The sequence below is a fragment of the Anopheles funestus genome, chromosome 2RL, assembly GCF_943734845.2.
Source record: "Anopheles funestus chromosome 2RL, idAnoFuneDA-416_04, whole genome shotgun sequence".
In the NCBI taxonomy this organism is placed as follows: Eukaryota; Metazoa; Arthropoda; class Insecta; order Diptera; family Culicidae; genus Anopheles; species Anopheles funestus.
The window spans coordinates 55763972-55780621 of record NC_064598.1 but is presented as its reverse complement, the minus strand read 5'-3'; the positions used below and the strand labels follow the sequence as shown (position 1 = coordinate 55780621).

General features: G+C 39.5%; 1 protein-coding gene and 1 long non-coding RNA gene across 8 annotated transcripts in view; one reads left to right on the top strand and one right to left on the bottom strand.

The window, feature by feature from the left end:
* LOC125774643 (dopamine receptor 1) overlaps nucleotides 1-16650 on the top strand; it is a 66429-nt gene that overhangs the window by 12822 nt on the left and 36957 nt on the right. The gene's annotated exons all lie outside the window — the stretch shown is intronic.
* Nucleotides 12318-14648, bottom strand: LOC125774662 (uncharacterized). Its single transcript, XR_007421090.1, has 2 exons — nucleotides 13102-14648; nucleotides 12318-12958 (listed from the first exon to the last, which is right to left on the bottom strand). It is a non-coding gene; the product is annotated as an uncharacterized LOC125774662 (long non-coding RNA).

Here is a 16650-nt window from a genome sequence, read left to right as displayed (position 1 = left end):
AAACACGTTTCTGATCAAACTTAAACACGTAAAATATAATATGGTTGTTGCATGTTTTGCGTACTACTTCTAATATCGATCAATTCTGAAACAATTTCCTACCATACCGCAACAACGTCATTATGTGCGTGGCAAGCATTATGAGCTCGTACCTGTCATAATTAGCAATCAATTAGATGACAATCTACTAATTCTACTCACACACATGCGTTTTCTGGTAAGGCTTTCCGTAGGCTGCCTCACTGCACTGGTAATCTGTTCTTGGCGGTGAATCTCGGTTCTTTGCATCACTTTTGACATTACGTACACACCGGAAATCACTCACTGACGGTCTGCAAAGGTTAGCGGTAATGTTTGTCCACAACCCCAAATGTCGCTCAGGTGCAGACCGCTGTGCATGTGTGTGTTTGCGTGGAATCCATCTTCATTAATGTAGGTTGTCAACGTTAGGTGGTGGAATTCCACACACATGACGCTTTGTGGCCGCCTATCACACAGCATATTACAACACCTATGTAAGCATGTTTAATCGAAAACAGCAACACAACACCAGCGGTGCAGCTTGTTGCGGTGTTTTAGCCAATGATAAATTTATTCAAACACGTACAGGTACGAATATGTTTGTGGCCAGTGTTGCTGAAATGCTTTTCGCACATCCCTACGGCCAGTATGGTTGCAAATCTCAGTAGCTAGAATCACGCAGCAAACGCTTCGCGCGAATGCTGGACCCAGTGGCGAAATTTCACTGATATGACGATCGTGGCTTACGTTAGTCCTGCTCCTCCCGTCTGTTGCTGTTATTGCGGTCTAATGAAATTAATTACGGCTCATCATCATAATTTATTAACCGCGATCTCAACGCCCGAACCATAATTCCGCGTGACCTGCTAAAAGCCGGCAATGGTAACACTGTGGTCGAGTGTTAAATCCCCTGATGACCGGGGTTACGACATTCCGTGGTTGAGAGGGCTTCAGATACACATGACCGAATAGGAAACCATTCGCTGTCCGACGTGCCAGTCTCGTCTTGATAGCTAAGAAAAAGCAAATAATAAATATCCGTACTTTGGGGATCTTATGATACGCGAGAAGAATTCCATTTTGCTGTAACGTTGAACCTGGGTAACGAGTTTCAGCGTTCTTCAGTCGACTATCAATGACTATTGATGGGAATTGGTGCCATGAATAATCCATAGCAGAAAGAGCTAGCCAGATGTGCAACGTGTGCATAGTGGTTTTTTTTTTTATTTTCATAAAACAGAGACTTTTGCTACTCCAATACGCTACCGTGTGAAATAGGCTTATGATACTGCCGTTGGATTTACCATATGGCCGAAAGCTTCTGTAATATTTACAAAAGGGCACAGTGAGTTCCAGCACAAAAAACAAAAGCCCTCAAAGAGCAAAAAAAACCAAACCCCTCAGACAAATCCGCAGGCGATTAGCATCAATCAGCTACGCCTCACTGCGGCCGCCGCTTCTTTGAGTCGGCATTTGGTTCACACTCTATATTTCGTTGCAGAAAGGAGACGTCCTGTATTGGATCGAGATGACCGTGGAAATTCTTTCGTGTCGAAATCTGCTTACTCAGAAGAAAAAATCACTATCATCAAGGGCAGTGAGAGGGTGTAAAAAGCCGTGTGCTGAAAAATAAACGATTTTTACTCGTATTCTCGCTTCTACCGTACGCAAAAACTTCTGTGCGCTATGGGTTTTGTTCTTGCTCTTTCCTGTGTGAGCCAGAGTGTATGTGCATTTGGTTTTTTGAAGTTTGCTTTGGATTTTAGGTAGATGAAAACGTTCATCAATCATTCCCACACAGCCAAAGCCAACATGACAGGACAGGATACCGGGCTAAACAAAAAAAAATGAGAACCCTACACAAACAAAAAAGCCTTTTGTTATACGTAGTAAGCTCCTTTACGGTAGCACATAGACGACTCCATGCGTTCATTGAGGTTGTTTAGTTAATTTTTGCTTTGTGCATTTGCTATCAACAGAACACGAACTTTTCTTACGCTTCTACGAGCTTCTTTCGATCGATGCATGAAAACATATTACACTTCTATGTATATCCTTCATCTTGCTTCAAATCTCGACCATTCGCGTCTCGGGCGTTTACACTGCTTGTTGTTTGTAGTCGTAACAGGTCCATTAGCAGGTCAATTAAACGGTATAATGCTGCTTGCAGCGTACCGAACGATGATGCGGTAGGTAAGTCACTCAAACAGTAATTACATATTAATCTTTGCAGCACTGTTTCAATTAAAAAAACATTGAATCAATATGCTGCAACATTAATAAAATACCGTGATGGTCGTCAAACCGTGCGGTACGGTGTGCTGTTTTTCGCTTTCCAGTATTTTCCAGTATTAAACCTTACTAAGAGCTTTAGAGTAATGTTTTCTAGGAAGAATTATAATAAAACTGTTTCGTTCGCATGAATTTATCATATAGTGTTTCGTATTAAAGGGAGCAACGAGATTTAATTGGTTTACGTGTGGTTAATGAGCTTTTTAAACATGGTTAGCTGAATTATTTACATCATATACAAACGAAACTTGTTCTGCAATTTTGTTGGAATAGCTTGTTATCGAAACTTATCACATTGTTAAATTTATTGTATGGTATAGTGGGTAACCGGAAAATAAACCAAAAAGAAAGTGTAATACCATTACGAAATTAAATTCATTGGAGGCTCTTGTTTTTACTCATAACAGTTTTTGCACGGTAAAAATGCATCATGATATATTGTCAAGGTACTGGCGTTTGTTGGATGTCAAGTACAAATTTGAACTCAAACTACCTCAGCTTACATTCAAGATCCGCGAGATATACCTACTGTTGTTCATTGGAACTTTTTTAACCTATGGCGAGTGTAAAATTTATTGCGAAACCAGCTTGGTTCCGTCAGGACAATCTGGACGTTATTTCGTTTTTAGATCCATTCATCTAACGAACGAGGTACATCTAGTTGCCTGTGGGCTCGAATCAAATTGGAATTCTAGCGTACGGTGCAGCAAGCATCAGGCAAGCAGTTGATAGATAACGCCTGTAGAACGTCTGGTCGAGATCATAGCAGAAGAATATTACCTAGGCGACGTGGAGATGCACTCGCTGCGATACGACAGCAGCGCTTCACATGCACATGTCAGCCTAACGTGGTCATAGTAGGTGGCAAGGACCCAGAACGTAGCAGCACAGTTTTTCTGGTGTCGGAAATCATTTCCAGTTTTGCTCGTCATTCAATCATAACCACATTAAGGTATTTGACAGCCAGGGTGTGGCAAAGTAATGGAATAACGTTCCGTCCACGTGCGAGTCGTGCAACGGTGTACGAAAGCGTCGATAAGAAGAACCCTTTCATCCTAAGTGCAACCAACAGAGTCATGGGAGACCTAGCATGCACTTAAGTGAACATACCGGTCTTAATGAATTTTGATGCCAGTTTGCTAAAGGCTGACCAGTGTTGTCCAGTAGCACCCTAACTGAACCAAAACTACGTTTAGAAGGAACCTCGATTTCATGAAAGCTGTAGTGTTAGTTGAAGTTGTACGGCTTACCATCATCACTTCTGTTAACCATCATTCTTCGTGTGGTCATCCATCATTACCATCTATAGCAGCTGCTCTGTTGGGAAACGCCCAGCCTCAGACTGGTCCGGGGTTCAAACAATCGATATCTCATTCAATATCAGAAGACGATCGGAACATTCTGGTTCTGGAGCTCGTTAAGAAAATGTCCTTTAAGTGGCATCAAATATGAATCGCCAATTGAAACGGACATAAATAGCGGCGTGAGTGTGTTTGTACTCTTGCAATCCAGCAATCCACCTTATCTGTTGACAGGTTGTCATATGCTGCAAGGCACTAAAGAAGCCATCAACGAACACAACACACCACGAAAGCTTTTAACGAGCTCTTTCAAACCACGAACCGCAGGGCTCCGTTGTGCCAAGTTTGTAGTGATTGCTGATGTTTCATTGTGCTTCGAAGCGCTCGGCAAGCGAACGAATTGGAGACTAAATTGGCTATAGTCGGAAATCCTCTGTGTCGTTTAGTTGTGTTTGACGTTGCTTTTAACAAAAGGTAAATAATGCCCGGAGCGGCGGATGTTCAGTATAAGCAGGACATATATAATAAATAGGGATTTGTCCCGATCCGTTCGGAATTGCACTGTACTTATTAAACTGATTATTGATCGTCTCAGGCCTTAAGACGAATGATCAATTATGAGGTATATAAACAAATTCTAGAGAGTTTTTTTAGCCATTTTCCGAACTTTTCACAGACGTCTGTGTTAAATTTTTCGGCTTGGGTCGCTAAATTAGGTTGTTGCTGCTTATCTAGTAAGGGTTTGCATCTTAGTGGTAGGTCAAAAGTAAATATATTCTACGTGTTCCCAGAGTGCTCGCATGTCCTGTCGAGTTTTTAATCGCTCAATCGCCAAAAAACTCCTTTTAGTATATGTTGTAAACGCTGTCGATAGGGCTTACTGGGTCCGTTGATGAATAAAATTATTATATTTTTATTATTGTATCAGATCTGATTCATAAAGACTTACATTCAACATCTGATCGATTTCTAGTAACTCATAATGAACAATCCCTAGACCGGCCCACCAAATGTATAGCGTTGCTTTGTTGTATGGGATATAAAATTTGCCTGTAGATTTTATAATTTCATTCTCATATGATTGCTGACATGAGCACAAAAGATTTTAAGATTCATAACGGCAGTAAAAATAATGCTTCGCAACAAACGGATTTTCAAGTTTAAATCTGTGTTAATCTGTGAACACTACTAAAGTCCATCATTTTTGTATGGACTGAAGTTAAGGTTAACCACGTTTAGATTTGAAATAACAAGTTTTGTTAGCTACATATGGCTGTTGATGCTTTGATGCACTCTTCTTTTAAAAACCACAGTACCGTAATGTTAACGGTGCCGTCAAATATGAAAGTTGCTGACGCCATAGGATATATTTTTCAAAACTGTCCTTGTAGAATGCACAAGGCTGTTTGCGGTCATGGTCGACACGAGATGGCTACGAAAATCGTTTGCTACATTTATTTTACTGATACATCCCTTTTAGTTTGCATAATCTGGAACATTGCCCAACAGAGATGCCTTAAAAATGAAACCGCACGGTATTCATAATTCAAAGAATTTTCCTTTCTACCCTCTCGTACTGTCCTTGACCGGGCCTGAAGTATCTCTTTAAGTGACTAGACTCTGGTTTTAATTCCATCTCCCTCCGATACCATGCTTCCAGAAATCCACACTTCCTGTAGGAATAACTTCATGGTGGCCTAGGATTTGAATGTTTGGAAATGTTTTTGTTGGTAGCCAACATCTATCTTCGTTCTGTGTCGAAACCTTTACTTCTTTCCCCCTTTTTACTCCCTTCCACCTGCTCTATTTCTCTTTCAATTTCCATATGGTCCATCAGCAACTATCTGCAACGGAATGTCTAGCCTTTCAAGGACAACCAATATTAAATGCAGCAAACCAACTGAATGGAAAGCATTTCCAGTTGTGGTTTGGAAAAGTGCATTCTCATTTCAATTCAGTTTTCCAGAATTTCCTCAAATAAGTTGCTTATCAAATGCGTGTACCTTTCATAAAAAACATTACACAAAAAGCTAAATATTTGTAAATTTTATCATACTTATTTCACGATTTTTATCATTATGCTATGGAATTTTATAGAAAATAAAGATAAATTGCTGATTAGTTTGCAATTTGATTTCACGCAATATAACGAATAAATACCATTAACTATTTAATGATTGTTAAATTGTTGTAATAGATAATACATTACACTTGTATTTTGAAATGCTATTATCGTTACCTTAGGGATAACTGTCGGTTTTCAGCTTCGTTTTTGATTTTTTTTTCCAGCGACAGTATTACCTGAAAGTGAAATGATAGACAACCGCTTCATTTTGTTCAGTAACAGATTTTCTCCATCATGCGTAACATGAAAGTACGCGAGGCAAATTGCACTCAAGCGTTGTGCCATAAAATTTTAATAACTCGAACTTTCGCTGCTGATCTCACGGAATCGTCCGTATGTCACCATCATTAAGGCGTTACGGTAGCTACGAGAGATGGAAAAGATGAAATTTTATTTACCGACAACTCGATCATTATTTAAGTATTGACAAGAAAACACAAACTTCATTTCCTCCATTTCCAAGTAAAACAACCAAATTTTTCAATATAGCTTATTATTTTTCGCATTATGTTTTTCGAAATCATCCAGCCAACAAAACTTTTAAAATAAGCTTTTACGATTTTTTTTACACGACTTCACAATCATTAGAAATAATTAAAAAGAAGATGACTTTGTTAAGCAGTTACATTATTTCAATGAATAATTTATTTAAAATTCTTTACAGTAGCTTTGAAGAACCCTAAACGTTGGGTAGTGACACGAAGGCACCATTTCTAACGTTTGTCGCTAACGGTTATCACAGAAAGCGCTAAGTGACGTACTGTAGCACAAGAATGGCACATTTAATACGATTAGTAATGCTAGTTCTTACATTTCTACGCGTAAGGTTCTAAGGGAAGGGATAAATGAATCTATCGATAATTCTGAAATGCATCTGGTAAGCAAGCGAGCAGGAGCAATTAGTAAAAGCAATCAAGAATATTTCAAGCATCCTAACCCATCATAAGACGTTGAATGACCGTAAATGATACAGCAAAGACAACACAAATTACATTAAAGTACAAAAGAAAAACACAGAAATGAGAATGGTGTCGCTTACGGTTCAGTAATTAGTTTTAATGCAGCTTTTATCATTAAACGAAAAGTGACAACATATTCTTTACGACAGAAGGATAACCTTAGCGTTTCATCAGGAAGTTAGAGTATTCTTGAAGATTTGTCATCATAAACGTAGCCTAGTTTCATTATTCCAATTACCTTGAGGAATTGGTTAAAAATAATCGTTTAGTCCCCACTCTTCTCAAAACCATTTCTGGAAAAAAAATCAATAATTATAAGGCTAAAACCAGAGGCAGAGTTTTACAATAAGCGGACTAAACGGCGAGGTGAGGCCCCCGGCTGGATGGGACCCCGAGCTCAAGCACTAACAGAATTGGATCTGGTCAGGGACGGATTCAGCGGTACGCAAACTAAAAAAATGCTTGTTAATTTTGTTGTAATTGATTAGTTGTTGAATCATCCCTTACCATTTCCGTAACAATGTATGTAACTGGTCCGTCATAGTCTGTGCTCAGTTTCATGATTAGAACAGCGCAGAAGAGCGCGTTAACATTACAGATAAGCGTAATATCAGGCATTGATGAAGATGATTGTAGATAAATGTCTACACTGTAGGTCATTACACGCCTCATGTATATAGTGTAGACATGTTAGTCATTGGTAAAGATGTTAATTCAACGTAATACTGAGATATTATTTCTGAAATATTTCAATATACAATCAATGCAAGAAGATGCGATTACAATAAAAATTAAAAATTAGTATATAGCAAAAACACTGATCAAATTTTTTAACGATGGAAGGAAATTTAACGTATCGTTTTCGTCACTTCTCCATGCGTTGAAACTCCTATCGGTTTAAACAAATCGACCTAGTGACACGGTCCATTTCATCATTTCGGATTCTAAGAGATCATCCAAAGAAGGGGTGACATTCATCTACTTCCCTCATCTTTACTCCTTCATTTTAGAGCTTCATACAGTTGTTAACACATTAGGAAGAAACATATGGAACACATCGATAATCGATAATTTGCGTAAGTAGGATGAAAAGGAAAGGATAGTTCGACTCTTTTCTTTCGCAAATTATCCCATCGTAGACCGACTCTCCGGTCAAACGTTTGTTTGACACTCAAAACTCAAAAATTTACTCAAAAAGTAACGCTCAGGTTAATCCTCTAGTCACCATTCTACTATATCGTATAGTTGTTCTTTTCTTGCATACTCGAATCAATGATCATGATTCGAGATCTTGTACTTATCGATAGTATGACTATTGCATGAAGAGAAAAGAATCCTTCATCTCTTCAATCCTTTCGTCCATTAGTAAAGGATCTCGAATTACTATCAATGGTAACAGGCTGAAAAGAAAACACTCTATGAAGCACTGAGGTTGCGAAGGACAGTTAACTCTTTGTGAGATGCCATCCACTAATTTCGAATGATGAAAAAATTAACAAAGCAAAGCACTTTTTTAGGAGGTCTGACCGCGGAAGGGCCATGTTTCAAATATTTTGGGAATGTAAATAAATATTTTATAAAAATAGTGTGGGACACTTCTAGCGATATGTTTCATTACGGGAAGGGAGAGGGTCTAAAATTGTTTTTTTTTTGTTGAAGCAACTATAAGAATAAAAAGAATAATCATACAAGCAACTTGTGATCAAATTCCATTAAAGGTATCCTCACGTTTCAAACCCATTCCAGTCGATCTTTTACGATCTTATGGCAAACTTGTGAAAACCCCCCAGTCCAGTTTTACAATTTCTTTAGTACGTTAAACGAAATGAAATATAGCAAAAAGTACTTTCAACAGTTTGCATTTGGCTTTGTGTGTACGTATAAGTTTTCACAAAATGGGACGGAAAAACTTTTTAATTGCTCTCTCTCTCTCTCTATACTCTCGAAACTTTTAAAACTCTAACGCTAAGTTCTGCTTGGGTCAAGAATTATGCAGCAGCAATTGCTGCTGTAATGAAAAGTATAAAAAATACCACTAACACTATCACCCACCAATACCGTGATGCTTCACATAAGTGATAACACTTCTGAAAACAATAAAGACACTCTTTACGTTTATCATTTTATCAATTATAATCGTATTGAGAGTTACTAGAAAACACACTTCCCCTAAATGCTCTTGTCCTATACAACTTCAATTAGAGACATAATGTTTCAGCTCCACATATAATTTAAAATGACCTTCACATTTGTGGATCATTCAAACACACTTAAAATTGAAAGCACATTCTATAAGAGTTAAAAATCTGTATGATATAAATTATGTACCTACTAATTGATTAAATAATTGTATCGAGTATGTTCTAAATGAATAAATCACGTGCATTCATCTTCATGACAGTAATTTTTTTTCTGGATGTATTTAATATTTAAAGCACTGCACGGCATGTATGAATGCATGCAAAATGTTCTGTTATTACAAGTTTATTTATATGTTGTTAGCTTTTACACCTTTTTTCAATGGATCAATTTTTTGCCAAAACACAAGCACGTTTAGCTCGTAATAGAATTTACGATACCATGAATTGTGCAGCTACTGCTTTCCTGTACCTATGATTGCACCTATGGCATCACAAAACTTTACTTGGCAAGCGTCGGTTAACTTCAATAGAAGCGCGGTGTTGTTTGGGGAAAATGGACCCAACCGTTTGAAATAAATGAAGTTTCTGTTTCTGCACACTGCCGTCGATCCGTTCGCTCATACATAATTCATTTTTGATAGATCCCATTAGGGCAGGTGTAAGCGAGGTAGCAGCAACAGGACGCACCGGGGAAACACGAACAGGTATGGGGAATGTGCTGTGCAGTCCAGCAGAATAGGTTAGAATTCCGTAATACCATGCACGGAAAGGTTTGGGCAATTCTTTTCACGTTACGTAAACCTTTCGCTGAATTCCAACTATTCTTTCGTCCCATCGCTCGTCCCCTTTCATCGAACGGTGCGTGTTAAAGTCCTTAGAGTGCTTTATACTACGTTTTTAGCGTTTACTACCGAGAGAGCACTAACAGCAAACGTTACCCTGATGAATCTGCAGCAACATAGCCGCTGTGGTATAATAGACGCCCACGTTTTATGCCGGAATGCAGTGTTGTATGCGAAGTTCGATACGAATCGGTTCCCCTGAAAGTTCCGTTACGTGATGGGAGCCTAACCTTGGAAAAAAGAATGGTTGAAAATATGCGAGAATGCGTGCAGGTTGGCATTAGAAGGCAAACTGCTGAAGCCCTAAGGTAAACTGACCCGAACTTACAACACATGATAGGCAGATAAACCATGTCACCAGTTTAGAGTGCAGGTGCATGAATAATTTATAAGAATTTTTTCGATGTCCCGTGAAGCTTCAGGGCAAAAAGTCAGTGTAGTAATTGCTCGTGAATACATATTGAGATTTCGTAAAACATGCCACCAATTAAACAATTATTTAGATGCCATGAACAAGAAATAAATGCTGGTGGTGAGGATATAATCCCTCACGATTTGAATTTAAAATTTGACTGGAGAAACAATCAACAAACATTAATGATATGATATTGAAATGCCAACTGAGCTACCAAGAAGTGGTGTAATAATCAAACACTCAACATTCATGATTATAATGAAAACGAGCACTAATCGATGGTGATGTTTTATATTGCTTTCAAAAATAATTACAACAGTAAACCTAAAGTTTTCATTTGCTACCCGTCAATATTCTAGCTAAAGGTGAACTACTCATACGTTCTATCGGAATCCCGAATATGATCGAAAATATATCCTTTCGTATAAAATATTCTTTATTCTTATGGTAGCAAAAACTAATAAATAAGGAAAAGTAGTTTTCTGAAGTTCTGAAATGCAAAGTTGATTTATCGAAATTAGAACGTAATGCAAGTGTTCTACAAATTGCCCCAGAGATTGTACAATAAACTATTGATTCCTTTTTGCGAGTGTTTCCAACAGGCGTACAAAAACGAAAACCCGTTCGTTACCATAGCCCAGGTACAGAGTGTGGTAAAGTTTTCTGTGAACTTTCCCTCTTCTTCTGTTGATTGAAAAGGCCCCGTGAAAAGGCCGGTTTTAGATGCAGGATGCAAATTTCCCAATGCTTTTGAGAGCTTCGGGATTTAGGTGCCGAAAGTTTACTGCACCATCATACCTGTCGTCGTTCGTTCATGGTGATGGAATATATTGAAATAAGAATTTCATAGTGCATTGCAGCCGTAGTATGAGGCAGTGTGGGAACTCGATGCACAGTAGGATGCATCACATTGCCCCCAGGTGAAGTCGTCCTGGAAAGTTCAGAGTAATCGGCATGTCACAGACGGAGCAAAGTAAATTTCATTAAATTTAGGTGAACAACGGTTGTGGCCCCGGTAATCCCAACTGCCACCAAAAAAAAGCATCAAGCTGCTGGTACTGCCAAGTCGTGTAGAACTATTTTATTCATTTTACTAATTATTTGAAGTTGGATCGCTCACAAACACGGCAACTACAGCAGCTAACATTACTGTCTCATGAATACAATGAACCGTACTCGTCGGCACTACAAAAGAGGAAGCATCATGCGGGATATATCAGGAAGCTTTGCTGTATGGTTCGTGTGTTTAAGTTCCTTTACACCCTTTGCATGAAGTATACGTCTCGCCTCGTTTGGCAACTGATTGGTTGAGTATCCTTGTGTACTGTTCAGTGCTTACGACCAGGTGACAAGCAAACGGTATGCATAATTAATCTCATACCTGGCAGGAGCTTTTTGGATGCTGAAGCATGATTGCAGGTCATCGTGACGAACCAACAATCCCAATTCTAACACCTTTGTTTTCCGCCACGAGCGTTTCAGAACAAAATTAAATTGTCATTTTTTTATGCACCGAATCGAAATGAATGATATTTCTTATTATTCGTAATTGCACAAGGAAGGGCTTTAAAAATAGATAATTAAAATAAAGATCAGTTTCCTTTTTTTCAATATCTCGCAATTTTATAAGTTTGCACTATCTTTGATCGATGAATGAAAGAATATCGAAATTTATCATTTTATCTCTACTGTCTATGCGCTGGAAAAAAACACAGATAAACAACATGTCCATAAGTTGCGGTACTTCAACTGGATAGCAAGAAATAGCAAAGAAGTTGTTGCTTACAACATTCAAGCCCCATCGACCCATTAATGGTAGAGAGTGCTTGAGGGTTTTGATGTTTACCCGGTGCCATATCGGCCCACGTTCTATTTTCACTAGCTTTTACTTAAAATTCGCCGGGTTTACCTTCTTCATCAACCTGCTTATCTGTTAGTCACGGCGGGATCTAATTACGTTTCGTATCTGGTCTCCCCAAAAAGCAGTGTTCTTCCTAGATTACGCGTGTGCCTTAACAGGAAGTGGAGCAGAAGGGGGGGGGGGGGGGGGGGGAAATAAATTCTTTAAATCTCCACAACATGATTATCGGGACGAGATTTCAATCAAGCAGCTTCACTGTGGCGAAACATCTTAACCCCCAGCAGTTAACCCTCATTTCTTGTTCCCCACGGACCCAACCCCCTTAAATGGCTGACGCAAAATAACGGCGAAACGATGGCATTGAGTTAATGAGCTAAATTTATCCCTTCCTTTTGACGAGCAGTACGACGACAAGTTCGATCCCAAGGACTATGTAGGACTGTGGGTTGCTCCGGAGTAGGACGGGTTTTTTTTTGCAGCGGTGGTAAGACCCTCCTCCCTGGCTCAAAATGGGTTCTTCGTTCATCGAATCATTTGCGTCCGCTCGTTACTCTAGTCTTCTCACGCACTCTTGGCTTTCCGTCTCTTTGGTGCCGCCGCTTCTCTGCACCCCAGACCGCACCCGTATTTTGCTGCCACACATCTTTCGTCTATCAGCGCTGTAATGTGCTTCAACGCACTGAAGTGTTCCCATGCGTAAGCGAAAGACACGAGAACGATGATTCTGATCGAATCACTACCGCCCAGCAAGCACGGAAAAACTCCTTCGACCGGAAAATGTTGAATCTTTTTCCGGAACCAACAAACGAAGCTAACATGATGCTGTATAGTGTTACTGTAGGACGATGTTCTTTTTTGTCCCGGTATCATCACCCTGTTCGTACTATTTCCATGAACCGGTTCGTCTCGTGCGGGGAAGAACATTACGGGGTTTTAGCACCACAAATGATCAATATCAAAGCAGTACTTGTCAGAGTGGGAACCTGTTGGAATAATCACAACTGCACACAGAGCATTGTGGCAAACAATAGGAAAAGGGGGATGCGAAAAAGAATGGTTTCGTGGAAAAATCAGCAACAATTACATGGAAATCTTTTGGCTGCGGTGCCAGCGAAAACAACGTGCGTCGTGTTCATTTTCATACCTGCGTGCTGAATTTATGACAGTTCGTTTTTCGTTCCTTTATTGCGGTTCGTCGCACAGCGCTTGTACGCCATTTGTTCGTTTATCAGTTGGCAGCGTTCGGTTTTTTCATTTCATTTCCCGTATAGTCTACTTTTTCGTCACCGACCATTCTTCTTTTCAACAAGGCAGACGACTGTCAACGCACTGCCGAATGACAAGGTTTGTAGGAAAATTGGAAATGAGGAAAGCGTGAAATAAATTCAATCTCAGACTAAACCCACAGCCTCCCTGGATGAAATGTATTTCGCACAGTGAAAAGTGAGTCTTCAGTGGTTGAGACCCGTGCTTCCTCTCTCTACATTGCCATCTCTTCCTCCTCACCCTCCGCTTCCCGCCCACAGACATTACTCCCTTCCCGTTTTCGTTCGATAGGCCAACCAGAAGCGGCTATAAAATAGACACTCGGGTCGCATTGGTGGCGGAAATGATGCAGGGTTTGGTTCTGAAGTAAAATTTACAAGGTTTCCGACCAATTTTCACACCTGACTAGCGATTGAATTAAAGATGGGACGAGACAGTGAGCCTTCGAATGAGAATGCCAATGGGGGAAATGTTTCAGTTCGGCTTGATAGAGGATAGAGCCATGCCATGTTGGAGCCGTCCGTACGGTTGGTATTCGTGAAGAAACGAGCCAAGAAACGTGCCATGATGAGGAAAAATATGCGAGTTTTTTCATTTCATTTTTTATTTTCTCTACCTACATTCTCACCTTCACCTTCACATTGTACCATTATTATTACCCTGCCATTCGACATTCGCACCAATGTTCGGAAGACATAAATTCCTTTGATCAACCATGCGGTGCTGTTCGATCGTCAAGTTTGCTGCATTGGCTTCCTGCTCAAGAGCCAAGTCGTTGGTCGCCTGGATGAAGTGGATGGATGTTTCAAGACGTTGAAAAATAGTAAAAATCAATGTCAAGAACGGGAAGAACAGCGCTCCGGACACCTTGGAACAAGCGCCATAGCCTTGGTGCGTACGCAAGGACCGCTTTCAATCGGGGCTTCGATCTTAAGGTCGATTGGGAAGTGATAGATTTGCCCTGGAATTTCGGGGTACTCGGCAAAGGAATTTAAAACGTTTCCGTAATGGGATCAATTTATAACTCAATAGAGTAATGGAATGTGGCACCCTTTTATGTTTTCACCTTCTTGCTATCGCTTGGTTTAAGTAGAACCAACTCTTTTTTCTAACTTTCCTAACACTGTTGGCACTAGTTAGTGAGTTACCTTGTGTGTTCCGTATACTATAATACAGTGCATGAAAATTCTTAAAATTGCTTACTTTCGATGGTTGGGAACGAAAGCAGGTAATTGATAGAAATATGACCAACTTCAGTTCAAGTTCTCCACCGTAGTTTCTAGATAATAAATTCACATTAATGTGGGAGATTAGAAAATTATCAAGATCAAAGTAATAAGTTGAAAATATGCAGTTTTTATGTTAAAATGAAATATTCCTTACTTAAAGTAACATGTAATGCAAGCCAAAAATACAAAAAATATCCTTTAAATTTAAATAAAGAATAGATGAAAATAAAAAGTAGCTCAATCGTTTTAAAAATTCATCATTTCATTCATGGTAAGCAATTTAAATGCTACTTTAAAGAATTCGAAAATAAAATCCAATAAAAAACCGCTTTTATAGACATGGTATTGCAGAACATCAATATAAATTGACTAAGTTGCGAATTGAGTGTCCTTGAAGTGCATGGAGTAAAATTGATTTTCCATTGATGTACGCGAATGCTCGCAACGGTGGAAAATAATAAAATCTATCGCAAATATTGTAACAGCTTTTAAATTCGCACGGAGAGCTGCATGTCATTTTGTGCGGCCGCACGAGACCACAAAATGCACTTCTTGTACGTTCCCGTACCCGTATCCACTTGCTTAAGTGGGAATGCAAATTTGAATTTCGTTCCAGTCGCGCTGACAAGAAATCCGTGGGATCGGTGGAGTTGATGCTGTGAAGAAAAAAGTAGTTTGCATTGCTACAAAATGGATTTGAGGTGACGATTGAAATGTAAATTGTACTGCTAAAATAAATAAAACACTTTGGCACTTTCACACTTACACATACACACATAGTTCCGGAAAAGAATTTCGCTACCAAAGATACGACAGTTGGTAAGATTCCACGGTCAGGATGAGATCATCACCGTGCCCGTACCAGCTAATTACGGTACGACTACGACTTAGAAGGGAGAGGTTTATTTTTTTGTAAACTCATCGTCGTCTTTGTCAGCACGGGTATTGAGGTTGACGGTTCATGATGATTGGCACCAAATGCAATAGCTTTGCACGGGAAACGCTGGAAAAGCTTTCAGTGCTAACCGCATTTGACATACTTTTTAATTCACTTCCGAAGCCACACCGTACGCTGAAATGTCAGAACCCATTTGCTATTCTGCTACTCACGCCTTGTGCACCAGACAATCAAAGCTAGGTAAATCGGAGAAAATAATAAAACAAACTTACAGGTCTTAACAAGTCGCATGGATATGGTAATGGAAGCAAAAGTACGCTCCATCCATGCTCAGCACCCTTGTGAGACCACCATTTGGAGTCATGAAACATCCTTCAGCGTGTTCATGGTTCTGGTTCGCACCCCGTTGTGCGGAATTGAACTAACATATTTGTCTGTTTCATGTTAAAAATTTAGTAGTCATTCTGTACTGCTTGTAAATTCGTCTCCACTTTTTATTCCTTTGTGGTGCCATCCTCACAACCAAAACCAAAACATTTCTTTACACTGCTTCTCGGACCGTTTCGCAGTCTTTTGTCACGAGTATACTTTTGTTTTGTGGTTTTAGTTTTCTTTTTTTTTGTCAGCAATTTACATTTTCATGTTTGCAAATGTTTTTGGCAAAGTCCTATCTGCACAGTACGTTTTTGAGTTACGAGTTGAAAGGTACGTGTTATTTTTACGACCGAAGAGCAGAAAATATGAAGCAAAGGATGTGTAAAAACCATTCAATGCAAATGCATTTCGGCTAAGTCGTTCCTTTTGCTATTGTGTTTCGTGTGTTCTTCTACTGACAATGTTGTTGTTGGTGGTTTATTTTTTCACTTTTCTTCGTCCTTGTAAAACTTTGACATTTCCGGAAAAAGAACAAAAAAAGCACACCGCACTCAGGTGCATTCAATCTCTATTGGCCATTCGTTCCACATAGTTACCACATTTGAGATTTTCCATTAAAGCTTTTCATGTGTTTCTTCTTCTTCTTCTTCTTGGCTTAACGACCTTACAAGGTCACGCCGGCCATTTCTGGCTTACTAGACTTATTTTACCACGTAGCCGGATAGTCAGTCCTTGCTACGGGGGGACGATCCGGATGGGATTTGAACCCGGTCCGGCCGTGTGGACTGGCGCCACCCCCATGTGTTTCTTATGATATGGAAATGTTCTCTCTTGGGGTTTTCTCCGTTTCTTAGGACCATTACCTACTGACTCTTTTATGATTTTACTCCTTTTCCTTTTCTCCTTTTCGTTCCCCTATCCACTT